Source organism: Pan paniscus, chromosome 5, assembly GCF_029289425.2.
Source record: "Pan paniscus chromosome 5, NHGRI_mPanPan1-v2.0_pri, whole genome shotgun sequence".
Lineage (NCBI taxonomy): Eukaryota > Metazoa > Chordata > Mammalia > Primates > Hominidae > Pan > Pan paniscus.
In genome coordinates, this window is record NC_073254.2 from 114,250,436 (window position 1) to 114,265,710 (window position 15,275).

At 34.2% G+C, this 15,275-nt stretch overlaps 1 pseudogene; it reads left to right on the forward strand.

Moving 5' to 3' along the window:
• Positions 1 to 2,958: 2,958 nt before the first annotated feature.
• On the forward strand, positions 2,959 to 3,798 carry LOC100982134 (taste receptor type 2 member 19-like; annotated as a pseudogene).
• Positions 3,799 to 15,275: the final 11,477 nt, after the last annotated feature.

Consider the following 15,275-nt stretch of genomic DNA (forward strand, 5'->3'; position numbering starts at 1 on the left):
TAAACAGAGAACAGAAAATATTTCTAAATGCTAACAAAATCAGAATGAATGGAAAATATGACTAAGAATACAGGAGATATAATTATAATATTTTCAACTTATTAACACCATTGTAGTTGTATAGCTGTCTGCTTAAAATAGAATAAGTCCCACAAATTTGATCATTGCAATATTTATATATCTTATAAAAATCTCTGCTAGTTTTCTTCAAATATGTCATCATTAGACAAATAGCTGATTACAGTAGGTAAAATTTATTTTAATTCAGATATAATTCACTTTATAGAAAATTTATTCTTAAAGTGTGTACTTCACTTGTTTTAAGTATATTCACAAAGTTGTGAAATCAGCACTGCCATCTAACTCCAGAACATTTTTATCATCTCAAAAATAAAGCAATACCCATTAGAAACACCTCATTCCCCTCTTTTCTGAGTTTCTGGCCACCATTAACTACTTTCTGTCTCTATGGATTTGCCTATTCTAGACATTTTATACAAATAAAATCATATATGACAGGGCCTTTTGTATGGCTTCTTTCTCTTAGCATAATATTTCCAAGATTCATACATGTCATTCCATGAATTGGTGAATAATATTCCATTTTATGGATATACCACTTTGTTTATCATCTACTGATGAATGTTTGGGTTTTTTCCACATTTTTGCTATTAGCAATAATGATGCTCTAAATATCTGGGTACAAATATGTGTGTGAGTGAAGACTGATTCTCTTGAATATATTCTTTAGAGTGGAATGGCTAGATCATTTTGTAACTCTATGTTTTACTTTCAATGGAAGGACAAACTGTTTTCTAAAGCAGTTGTTCTATTTTACAATCCACCAGCAATGCATGAGTTGTTCAACTTCTCCACAATCTCTTCAATACCTGTTCATGTTTTTTTCTTATTATTATAACCACTCTAGTGTGTAGGAAGTTTTCATCTGAGTGTGGTTTTGATTTACATTTCTCTATAGACAAAAAAGTTGAGCACATTTTTTCACATGGTTATTGGCTGTTTGCATATCTTTTTTGAAGAAATGTTTATTCAACTCTCTTGTCTGTTTTAAAAATTGGTTTGTCTTTTTATTGCTGAGGCTTAAGTAGTTATTTATGTGTTTTAGATATAAAACCATTCCTAATTGTGTGATTTATAAATATTTCTTCTCATGCTTTGAGTTGTTTTTTCACTGTTTTTATAGCGTGCTCTGAAGCAAAATCATAATAATTTTGATGAAATCCAATGTATCTATTTTTTTCTTTGGTTGATATGCTCTAAATACCGTATCTAACAAACCATTGCTTAATCCAAGGCCTATAGTTTTTCGTATAGATTTCTCTTATCCTTGACACCTCTTCTGTGGACAAGAATGTCTTTCCTCTTGCTACAGAGACAGCAGCTTTCACATAGAAATTTTCTCTTCTGCTTTAAGTAGAAAAAGGAACCTATTAGTCCCATGCTTTCATCTGTTGTTTTTCCAGTGCTTTTACCTCAAAATAATCACTGTGCCAAAGAGGCATCTGTGGGGGTAAGATGCTTTGGATCCTATCAATGTGAATGGCAATTACTGTTTTAACTAGGCAAAATTTCCAAACTCAGTGGACAAGGCCAACATTACCCTGATACCAAAGCCAGACAGGACACTGCAAGACAAGAAAATTACACACCAATATCTCTGATGAACATAGATGTCAAAATCCTCAACAATATACTAGCAAACTGAATTAAACAACACATTAAAATGATCATTCACCATGACTGAGTGGGATTTATCCCTGGGATGAAAGGCTGATTCAACACATACAGATCAGTAAATATGATACACCATATTAACAGAATGAAGAACAAAGCCATACATTCCTATTGATAGATACATTTGACAACATTCAACATCATTTTATGATTAAAAGCTCTTAACAAATTAGGCATAGAAGAAATGTACCTCCATAAATGCCATATATGAAAAGCCCACAGGTAACATCATACTCAGTGATGAAAGTTGAAAGCCTTTTCTCTATGATCAGAAACGAGTCAAGGATATCTACTGTCACCTCTTGGTACTGGAAGTTTTAGCCACAAGAAAAAGACACAAAAGGCATCCAAATAGGAAAGAAAGGAGTGAAATTGTCTCTGCTGTTTAAGCCACACTTATTTTTTTCTTTTTGTCTCATACTTTCTTTGTGTGTGAAAAACTGGACAATTTAAACAACCAAATACGGCAACTCTGGCAGACTCTTTCACCTCCTTCATTGGTATGTTGTTTAGTGACTTTCTGAATGAAGTTACTTGTTTAGTGACTTTCTGAATGAAGTCTGTTTGTATTACTTGTCTTTGCTGATGATCAGACAGATTTCTTTAGACACCTGAAACTAATATATCTCCTAGTGTCTGCCAAGAGGTTCTGTGTACATGTTGAGGCATGCCTCCAACACTCCGCCAATTGACAACTACACCTTATCCTTTATACCTTGCTTGTGAAGAGCCTCAACATTAATAAAGGTCGAAAGTTTAAAGGCTTTTTATCTTTTCTGATACTATATACCATTTTGGGCATCTGCTTAGCCCTACACATGAACATAGCCTGCTACGTTTTTTGAGATGTTTTGGAATTCTCAAAGTCCTATATGAACATCTCATTCTCCAGCTTTTCCTTTTAAGCTTTTTGGTTAGCCTGTTGTTTTCCCCAACTGTTATGTACTTTCTGAAGCAATTCAACAGTTGTTTAATAATTTAACAATTGCCTCTGATTTTTTTTTTAATTTTTAATTTTTGCTGGTACACACTAAGTGTATATATCTATGAAATGTATGAGATATTTTGATACAGGCATACAATGTGTAAAAATTACATCAGAGTAAATAATATATCCATCATCTCAAGCATTTATCCTTCTTTTGTGTTACAAACAATTCAATCATACTCTTTTAGTTACTTTAAAATAGCCCCTGATTTGTTCTCGGAAATGTTGCCAATGGCTTCATAGCTCTAGTAGGTGTCATTGAGTGGGTTAAGACACAAAAGATCTCATCAGCTGACCAAATTTCTCACTGCTCTGGTGGTGTCCAGAATTGGTTTACTCTGGGTCATATTATTACATTGGTATGCAACTGTGTTTAATTTGGCTTCATATAGATTAGAAGTAAGAATTTTTGGTTCTAATGTCTCAGCAATAACCAAGCATTTCAGCATCTGGGTGTTACTAGCCTCAGCATATTTCATTTGCTCAAGACTGCCAATTTCTCCAACCTTATTTTTCTCCACCTAAAGAAGAGGATTAAGAATGTTGGTTTGGTGATACTGTTGGGGCCCTTGGTATTTTTCATTTGTAATCTTGCTCTGATAACCACGGGTGAGAGTGTGTGGACAAAAGAATATGAAGGAAATTTGTCTTGGATGATCAAATTGAGGAATGCAATACAGCTTTCAAACTTGACTGTAACCATGCCAGCAAACGTCACACCCTTCACTCTGACACTAATACCTTTTCTGCTGTTAATCTGTTCTCCATGTAAACATGTCAAGAAGATGCAGCTCCATGGCAAATGATCTCAAGATCTCAGCACTAAGGTGCACATAAAAGCTTTGCAAACTGTGATCTCCTTCCTTATGTTATTTGCCATTTACTTTCTGTGTCTAATCACATCAACTTGGAATGCAAACACTACCAGAATTGATAAAATGATGAGCAGAAAACATATCATGTTTGAACAAATGAAAAGAAAGAAAAAATGCAGCCTTAATAACACTGGTTGTGATTCCCTTAATATCCAGACCTTAATGTCGATAAACACTTGACTTTTAAATGTGCAGTAACATTTTCTGCCTTTAAATTCATGACTAATTTCAACAGGAAAGCACCATCATATGCTAATGGATGAATTCAAAGCTGTCTTTATAGAAATAGAAAATATTCTTATTCTCAAAACAGCTCAAATTCACTCCTCTTCATACACTGTCTGTCTTACTATATGCTGAAATATTTTATATTGAGGATGAAGTGAAAAGTAAATTCTCATGTGTTAGTATGCAAATAAAAGCATTTTTAAAATTAAAAAAAAAAATAGCCCCTGATTATTTTTGACAAAGTCCCAGTGGGGATGATTGCTTTGGGGATGATTGCTTGAACTGGGCAATTCCCGTTATGTGTGTGTGTGTGTGTGTGTGTGTGTGTGTGTGTGTGTATATATATATATATATATATGTATAATCTTTGTGAATGTGGTCTTACCAGGAACTACCAAATAGGTGAAATAATAACATTTTTGAGGGCTTCGAAAGGTGCTCTATTCTCATTCTTTCCCTTTCAATTTCTGCCAAGTTGTGATTTTCACTGCAATTGTGGTGGTTGATTTTCAAGGCTAATGAGAAGTTACGGAGGGGAGAATTGGAACAGGTCATGTTAAAATGATATTAATCTAAAACTCTTTTTCTTAATGTGATTGATCTCTTTTTTTTTCTCTGAATAAACACTCTTGGGATTGGCTAAAGTCTTTGGTTAATTTCCAGAATTCTAAAACATTAATTCTGACATTTTTGCCACTGTTCTTATTGCTTTTATGATGATGATGTATCAAAATGATTTGTGTGCTTAACGTGTCAAAATGGAGTCATTCATGTCAAGCAGCTTTGAGACCACAGTGAAGTTGTTCTTCCTTTCCTCAAAGAGATAAATATGTAATGACCTGAGGGGATAACATCCACTGTTGCCTGTACCACCTGAGACCTAAAAAGAGCAAATGGAAACTTAAAGGCAGCTGATATAATGAGATGAGAATAGAATCATCTGGGAAGATTGTAAAAGCAGCTAGGACTTGGCCTTCTTTAAGACACCTTCTCAGGCTCTGTCTGTGAGAACTTGGAGATATTCTCTGGCATTTGTCAGCTCTGCTGGAGAGAAATCCCTTCACATCTTCCTCTCCACTGACATTGGAAGAACTTCCAGACCAACTGAACTTGGCTATTGGCATGTTGGTGTTCCCGAGCCATCACTGTGGTTTTCTACTGCCCTTTTTTATTACTACATGTGTGTTAAGTATTAATCGCATGATTGGTGGTGTATGAAGGTCTTGCAATAAACCATCACTTTGAGCATATATAATTGGCTATTGAGTCATTATGAAACCTTATGGCTTTGGTCAGAGTTAGTTTATGTAGGCAGTATAGACCTAATTAACATATCAATTGGCATGGCCATAGCGGTAACAAGTGGACAGAATTTCGAAGAGTCCTTAGTCCACCATTTTTACTCATGCCACTCTGGATTTCTTAAGGAACAATGCAACACATCTGAATTGGCTTCACTGTATTTTTTACATTTGTATTTGTGTAAAGCGAAATCATAATTTGATTTCTAAAACAGTAAATTAAAGGACTATAAAAACAGCTATAACATTTTCAATGGTTAAACTCATTGATCAATCAATTCTCTTTTGTGGGATAGAAATGATAAGCCTTGCAGAAGATGCTTATCCTACAATTATTAAATTCCAATTCAATCTAATTACATACCAATAAAAAGTCTTTCCTGTCATTTTTTCCTTCTGAACGAACTGAATTATGATTTTTGAGGATGCAGACATCAATTTCTTTTCAAAAGGTGGCTCTAAATATACTAATAAAACATCTTGAAGCTAATAATATACCATTGATTAATCTAGTGGCATTATGTAGTAAACTACATAAAAATCTGTGATGTGTTTCCTTAAATAATATTAGAGGCATGGTTATTGGCTATATTTAAATTTAGATCTTTCATTGCTAAGTATGAGAGAAGTAAGAAGATAAACTCTGAATGCCTGGATATAATCAAAATGGGAAATAATATAGCTAAATAGTAATAAAATATATTAAATATGTTTATATTTATTTTTTCTAGAAATGTTATCTTATTTGTTAAACAAAACCAGGAATCCACTAACAAATAATTTCAAAATGGCAAATAATCCATGAGGATTTTTTTTTTTTTAAAGCTAAAGCAGACATTCCTTTTTGGTAGTAGACAACATAAATCTGCAAGGCAAAATCAAAGACCCATTGAGGATGGGAACTGATGAAGTTTGAAGCTTTCTTATATTCTTTTTAGATCTATCTCTTTTTCATGCTTTGTCTTGCAGACTCACTTGAAGAATAACAAACCACCACCAACTTAACACTCCTTTATAAACAATGGGGACCTAGAGTCTAAAGAACTTTGAAGAAATGGTCAAAACTAAGGATTTAAAAGACCCTATGTAATCTTATCCAATTGTTGTTTGTTTGTTTGATGGTAGTTGACTTAAAAGTATAAAGACTGGGATACTACTATTTTTAACCAATTATTCACTGTGTAAATCATTCTGGGTGATGATCAAACTCATAGAAAACATATTTTAAACTCCAAATAAGATAAATTTATCAAAGTCAACAGGCAACATGGCAGCATAGCAGCATAAGTGGATCCTTATTTGAGTTAAATTTAACTGTGTGCATAGAGGCTACCAATGATTTTTAGGTGCTCTTTAGAGTTCTTTAATTCCACACCCACTTGCTATCTCTCACTGATAAACTTTTGGCTTCTTGATGCTTTATGATTATAATCAGCTGAGTATCATCATATGGAAATTGATGATTCTTGATAATGTGCAAAATACTTGCCTTATACAACAGGGGCCTAGATTAATTGGAGATAAATGGAAGGAAGCAGGTAAGAAGACAACATAAAGATAACATTTCTCTATGCTCTGTTTCCCAAACTGTGCTATCCTTACAGAAAATTTATTTCCAGTTTCAAGAAAGAAATGCAATCTTTTGGCTAAAATATTGAAAATGTGGATGAGGAAATACTTATCCTGGTAATTCAGCTAAAGCCTATGAGATTTCATTTATTTTATATTCCACACAGAAACCTAAAATTATTGTTCACTTTTTCAAAAATAGCTACCTCTTAAAAACCTTTGATAGTGTTACTTCTGGTACAGCCAGAAAAAACAATTACGCTGCCAATAACAGAAGTTCCCTAGTATTACTAGAACATTTCCTTTCCTCTATGATTCCAGAGGCACTCTAAACTTAGCCAGTGGGGAATTTCTGATTTAAAATTTAGGCCAGAATAGAAGAAAATATTTCACGTGTCTAGGTGCACTATGGATGAGTAGAGAAAGTTATAGAATCAAGACTGTGTAGGATAGAGGAAATTTTTCAGGGATCAGAAAACTCTAAAAGGGATTTAATATGGGGCTTAAAATTTTGAACAATATCATCACTGGGGAGATGAATGCAAATTTCTTTGGTCAGTCCCTTGACACATATACACACATACATACAAATGCACACACCTCAAAACAGACAACAATAAATTTCCTACTTCTTGCAGTGCTCAATAGAGATTGGAGGGGAAGGAAGGAAGGAAGGGAGGGAGGGAGGGAGGGAGGGAAGGAGGAAGAAAGGAAGGAAGGAAGGAAGGAGTCAGCACATTATATATTGAGCACAAGGCTCTATGTGATTGGCAATATGAAGGAAGGCAGTGATCAACAAAAATGAATTCACAAATGTTTGTCATGTTCACTATAAAAGTAATAGGAATTAACTGAGTTGTAGTCACTGGCGAGGATCTTTGACAGAGGCTTCACTAATACTCTCCCATAGCCATGGCCAGCTTCAATACTGAAGATATATTATTTATCATTCAATAATACTAAATTTTAATCCTTTCATCTTTTCAAATCTATTCAAAAATGTTCTGTCTATATCTGCTTAATTTTATTCTTGTTGCTATAATATTATTTGTTCCATTAGTGCACTAGCAATGTCATGCATAAAATTAACTGGAGGTACTAGGGACACACAGAGATTATACATTTTTGTAATGAAGGTGTTTCTTAATATAAAATTGTTTCTACCTAAACAATATATTTTCTAGAATTATTAGATTCTGGAGAACATTTTGTTTTTGCTTTTATCTAAAAGGTATTAAGTCAATTTGGTTAATTTAAATAGAATATTAATGATATCTGTAAAATCCTAACATTTATTTTCCTATCTTATTTTGAATTCAACATCTTTTTAATTTTCAAATTACTTCCGGAAGTTTCATTACATCTAATGCTTCATCTACATGCTATGGCTTTAATGTGGGGTTAACTGTAGTGCAGGAATCTATTTATGGGCCATAGATTGTCTTCCATTGCCAGGTATTTTTATGTACACTATACCTCTGAAATATAGTTTGGAAGAAAAGTTGTGCTTTCTAAAAATATTTATTTAATAGAAAAATTAGGCATTCAGATTGAAATTCTACTTTTAATTTTATCCAGTCCAATTTTACTATCACGATGGAACATACTAACAGAGTTTAATAAATGCTACATAGTCTAAATCGAAGGAATGTCTATAGGAATATATGTGGACCAGTAAGCAAAGTTCTCGTGCTCAGAAATTCAACTGTGATTGGCATAAAAATGTCAAGGTCAGTGAAAATTAGTTCTTTTCATTCATAAACATTGATTACTTTTGATATTCCACACATATTCTTCAAATTTTCTTCTTACCATTTTGAATAAAGGAAAATGCAGCCCACGAATGGAGTATTCTGCCTTAAAATGATAGCTCTATTCATAGGCCGCATTTTTCTGTTTTCAAAATGGCAGGGCCTGGTGTGGTGGCTCATGCCTGGTGCGGTGGCTCATGCCTGGTGCGGTGGCTCACACCTATAATCCCAGCACTTTGGGAGGCTGAGGCAGGCAGATCACCTGAGGTCGGGAGTTCAAGACCACCATGGTCAACATGGTAAAACCCTGTCTCCACAAAAAATACAAAAATTAGCTGGGCATGGTGACAGGTGCCTGTAATCTCAGCTACTCAGGAGACTGAGGCAGAAGAATTGCTTCAACCTGGGAGTCAGAGGTTGCAGTGAGCGAGATCGAGCCACTGCATTCCAGTCTGGATGATGGAGTGAGAATCTACCTCAAAAAAAAAAAAAAAAAAAAGAAGAAAATTTGAGTGAATGGGAATATGAAACAAAATCATTTAAAATTAATTTAGAAAAAAATGGAATGAAATAAAAACTTCTTTCCTTTTTTTGTGGTTGTTTTGTTTTGTTTTTGTTTTGTTTTTGTTGTTGTTTTTTTGTTTGTTTGTTTGTTTTTGTCCTCCAGGCTCCTAGAGTAGGAGGATCCTGGTTTTGTACTTTTTCCTTCTTTTTTCTTCCTCAGCATATAGCACAGTACCTGGCACATCATGAAGGCTCAATAAATATTTGGTCAATGAATGAATGTGTGAGTGAAAAAAACACACTTGCAATTAACTACACTCCAAGTCACATCTTGTATGTGCCATTACCCATTCTTGCTTCAATTTTTATGTAAAAAATGACTACTGGAAACATTTTTAGAAATTTCAACCAGAATGACTCACATCTGATCCAAAACAGAAGAACAATCATTTTGGCGCCATTATAAGAGCTCTCAGATGTTAAAGGTGACAAAATGGGCAGAGCTTCTCCTAACAGATTATGAATACCATGTGTGACAGGATTAAGTGAAAAAATGTTCATAAAAATGCTGAAGTGGAAGGCATGTCATGCCCATGTGGCTTGGCTGCAGGATAGTATGCATTCACTGACATGATGGCAAAGTTGGGTAGCATATCACATACGGCATATGGCAGGCTTCTGCTTCAGCAAAAATGCATAGCACATGCCAAAAAGTGGTGTAGTTTCTACTGATTACTCTGTTTTTTAGTTTCTTTCAAAGGGTTCAAAATTAATATTAAAGATTTTTAGCAACTTCCCAAAAAACCAAAAATATCCAAACATACACTTACATCATTTAACAGTGAATTTCCATATTAATGATTTGCCCACCTAAAAAATGAATAATGTATGCGTTATCTCTAGAAATATAAACTAAAAAGGACACTAAAAGGAAAAATATCTCATAATTTAGTAAAAACAGACTCACTTTCAAAATTTAAAGTATGCATATGTATACTTAGTACATATGCTTTCATATTCTGCCTTACACTCACTTGTACACTCATTCAAAAAAACGTTATTGAGTGCATATGCTACTCACTGTGAATCCAGAGGTCAAGTATTGGTCCCTTCTATCAAGAATCTTGTGTTCTAGATAGTGAAATGAGAATAAAAAGAAAACTAAACTACAGTGGGGTAAGTATAATAAGAATTAAGAAATGAAGGTGGGGCTGGTCATGAGGAAGGTAAAAAATATTAATAAATAAATTGTGGGTGGATAATTATTGTGATTTGCCTCTGTTATGAAATTATGCGTTAACCATTTAAGAAGAAGAAAAAATATTACAAGCAAAAGTAAGAGCATTTGAAAAGCAAAGAAATGTAAGTTAATAGATTGATTTTTCAGATGCTGCAAATAATTTAATATTGATAGAGCATAGTGTACAGCTACTATGGCAATAATCTGGAAGACGGAGACCAGAACCTCACTCTATGTTATGTTGAGCTTAGATGATGTACTGAATGGGATGCAAAACCATAAAAGCGTTTTAAGTAGAGAGTAATGATCAGATACTTCTATTAAAGAAATCAATCTGCAGACTCCAAAGAATGGGAAAAATGGTAAGAAGATGATGATATTGAAGGCTGCTGCATTAGTTCAAATGGTAAGAAGAAGGGCCTATCTGGAGTATTATTAATGTAAATGGAAAGGAGAAGGTTGCTGTTACTGTGATATTGACAATATGCCTGGCAGGACTCAGTTAACTGATTGGAAGTCTTGGGGTAAGCAATGGAAGTAATTTATGACGACTCCAAGAGGTGATGCTTGGTAAAATGGCTGATGTGAGAAAAAGAGGATGTGAGAAAGATTTGTTAAAAAGAAAAAAAATCTGATTTTTAAAATTTTCAATTGGTGGGCTTATGAGATTATCTAAGTGGAACTCTGATATACAGTTTAATGCGTAGACATTATCAAAAAAAAAAAAAGCTTACACCGGAAAAAATTGTTCTTGAATAGAATGTGAAGTTTCCTATTGCTAGGTATAATGTTTTATATATGTCCATTACATCACTACTATGAATTCTATATGAGGAAAAACATATTTGCTTTGCCAACACCTCATTTGGATTGCACTTAGGTTCTTGAGTAAGATTGCCCCTTATCTTCTCCTTTTTCTGGTATTATCCTTGTCTAATATTATTAAAGTTACGTTTGCCTTATGAAGAGTAAAAGAGTTTTCTTTCTTTTTCTCTCTCTGCAAGGATTGTGTTGAAATTGGATTATTCTTTGAATGTTACCATTGTAGTCAAGTGTTTCTTCATGGGAGAATATTTAATACATTTAATTTCACTAATGATTGTAGGACTACTACTATATCATGTTAAATCAACATTAATACATTGTTTTTAAATAAATGTATATATTTCATCTGAGTTCTCTAATATATTAGTATGCAATTAGTCACAATAATCCTTTATTATCTTTTTGATTTCTGAAACATCTGTAGTGAAGTCCCTCTTTTCATCCTTCATATTGTTTGCTTTAATTAAGTGAATACTACAATTTATAAGCCAAACTAATATACTTTTGAGAATGAAAGGGGATGCTGTTTCTTACACCATGGTGTAACCTTGCAGTGTCATGGCAAGCTGTGACATATGGCCTTCATGTGAATATCTAGTTTGCTTTATATCCTTGTGATTCATCAGTGACATTTAAAAAAATGTAGCCATTCTTGCAGTTGTGTCACATAAAATGTTTTAATAAAAAGAAAATTAAATATATCTTTTAAAATTAAGCGATCAATACAATTAATAAAAAGTCACATTTTATAGACCTCCAGGGCTCATACTAAATACTTAATGAGATTACATGAAACTATATGAGATCTTGAACAAGTGAAATCTATTTGTACTACAAATGAATATCTAGTATTCATTGAGGATTTAGTATGTGTAGATCTCGTGAAATCCTTATGAAAGCCTATGTGCCCAATAACAGCCCCACTTGGTAGATAGGAAATTTGTGATTTACTTTATTCAAAAATCACAAATAGCTGAGAAGTGGTGAAACCATGAAAGAAGTAAGGTCTGAATTTGCCCATCTCTTAGTTACCATTTAGCATACTGAGAATTTCCCATAAGTAAATAATTATTCTCTATTCAAAAAACTTTTCAAAATATAATTATTAACTCTGAACTTTATTTTTTAATAAAATACTGGCTTTAGTTATCTTATGAGGAATAACTGAATAGCTATTCATTGGAAATTTTAAGTATCTATTTCATACTAATATAACCAAGTGCCTAGAAATTGTTTCATTAATTCCTGAGAATTTTGAATCACTTTCTCAAGCTAAACCTCAGAATGAACTACATTCTGAGTTCAACAAACTGATAGTTACAGGACTGTTAAGATTGCTAGCCTGAGTATATATCCAAAGGAATGAAAATCATTCTGTCATAAAGACACATGCACGCATATGTTCATTGCAGCACTATTCACAATAACAAACACATAGAATCAACTTAAATACCCATTAATGGCAAATTGGACGAAGAAAATGTGGTGCATATACACAATGAAATATTATGCAGCTATGTAAAAGAACAAGATCATGTCCTTTGTGGGAACATGGATGAAGGTGGAAACCATTATTCTTAGCAAACTAATGAGGGAAGAGAAAACCAAATACCTCATTTCTCACTTTTATAAATGAGAGCACTCCATTTTATAAATGGAAACAAAGAGGAGAACAAGAGATACTGAGGTCCACTTGTGAGTGGAAGTTGGGAGAAGGGAGAGGTTCGGAAAAAATAACTATTGGGCACTAGACTTAGTACCTGGGTGATGAAATAATCTGTACAGCCAACCCTGTGAATTGAGTGTACCTATATAACAAGCCTACACAGGTACCCCTGAACCTAAAATAAAAGTTAAAAAAAGAAAAAGAAAAGAAAAGCTGTAGGCCATAATTCTAGGCAAATTAATACAGGAACAAAAAACCAAACACTGCATATTCTCACTTATAACTGGAAACTAAACACTGAGCACACAAGGACAAACATGGGAATAATAGACCCTGTGGACTATTAGTGAGTCGGAGGTGGGTTCAAAAACTACCTATAGTACTATGCTCACTACTCGGGTGACAGGATCTGTACTCCAAACCTCAGCATCACACAATATCCGTATGTAACAAATTTGCACGTGTACTCCCTGTATCTAAAATAAAAGCTGAAGAGAGAAAAAAAGATTACTAGAAACACAATGTTTAAGAAGAGTCACAGTTTCCTCTTTCAAAAAGTTTTAATTCTAGTGTGAAAGCAGAAAATAAGTAAACAAACTTAAGGTAGTAATTAGTTCCAGGAATAAAAATGAGGTAGAACGAAGGCATGATGAGTGACCAACATGGATATGATAATTCATTGGACTCAACTGAAGCAATAGAGAAACTCCTGTAAAATTTTGCAGGCAGCATCCCAGGCCAGGAGATAAGAATGGGCAAAGCTCTCTCCACCATGTGGAAAACAGACCAGTAAGGCAACCAAAAGGACAACAAGGAAATGGAGTGGTAGATATAAATTTAGAAAGGAAGGATATTGGATTCCACTGGAAATTAAATATTAAATGTTTTCTATCTTGTTACTGTGAACAATGCGCAATATATTTCCCACTATTTACAACCACACACTTTCCTCAAGATTTATGACACCCTTGATATCTCTGCTACTCTGGAAATTGTCAGTAATCGGGTAGAGTAAGGGACAAAGTGAAGATGTGTATTTGCAAAACACAAGTGGCATTAAAAAACTATGAAATATCCTCCTGGATATAGACCTTAAAGGAAATTAAAAGCTGCAGGATAAAAGAGGCACCACTGTCCCCATCCCAAACTGAGAGTCTGTCATAACTAGGTGGTGTGTCAGCTTCTCCAGGAAAAACTACTTTAACAAGAATTTCCTTTCTAGAATGTACCAATATTGGGTCGGGGGATTCAAAAGATATTCTCTTATAAGAGTCTGAAGAAGGAAAGAAAGCAGCAGTCATTGTATAGCACAAACATTTATGCACACACACACACACATGCACACAAACCTTTTTCCCAGTTTTTCAGTCAAACAGAAATCTAGGTACTGATGTGAAGCGACTTTGCCAATGTAACTAAAATTCCTATTCAGTGGATTTTAATTTAGATTATCTTGGGTGGTCCTGACATAATCAGTTGCTAGTCCTTTTAAAAGAGGGCATAGGCCTTCTTGAGAAAGTGGGCAACAAACTTTGGCCCTTGCTCTTGGGTTTCAATCCACTTGGTCTCTTTCCTTCCTGACTGTCTGCCTTGTGAATTTCAAACTTACTTAGCCAGTCCCCACAAGTGAATAAGCCAATTCATCAGAGTAATCCATGTATTTCCTATAGGTCCCTTTTCTCTGGGCGAACTTGAACAGACACGGGCATACTCATTTCAAGTGCTTTGTAGTGGAGACTCTAAAGAACACATGGAAATATTTTTGAGTCAGATTTAAACATTTGCCAGATCCAGAGAACCTGAGGACAGATTTAGACATACCAATACCTATCTTTTTAATATCCTTTTTATTTCCTCAGTTCAAACTTGATGAGCTCAGAAATTTTAACCATGGGGGCTAAGTGATGTGAAAACATGAAAACCAAGAGGAGAACCAGAGTTATTGAGGTCTACTTGAGGGTGGAAGTTGGAAGGAGGGAGAGAAATTTTGAATGGAAAGCTAGTGGAGCTTTTATAATGTTTGTAGTTTGTTTCATTTTAAAGGGCAAAGACAAAATATGACCACATCCAAAAGCAAGATACATCATGTATTACTTATGAATGGCTCTTGTGATTAATACACAGTGACTTAAAACAATATGACTTTAGTATTTTGTAGTTCTCTAAATTATAATTACTACACAGCTCTTACTGAGCTAAAATTAAGGTATCAACAGAGCTGCATTCCCTTCAGGAGGCTGTAGAAGAGAATTCGTCTTCTGCCTCTAAAGGTTGCCATATTCCTTGACTCAGTCCCTCTTTCTTTATCTTCAAAGCCACAATGGTGAATGCAATCTTTCTCATGTGACATCATTCTTTCTCTTCTGTCTCCCTCTTCCACGTTTAAGGTAAGGTTCCTGGTGATTATATTGGTCCACGTAGCTAATCCAGGATTCCATATTTTAATAGCATCTAATTAGCAATCTTAATTACATCTGTAATGGTAATTTCCCTTTGTCATGAAACATAACATAGTTGCTGGTTTTATGGGTTAGGAATTTGACAACTTAAGAGGTAGTGCTAGTATTTATTCT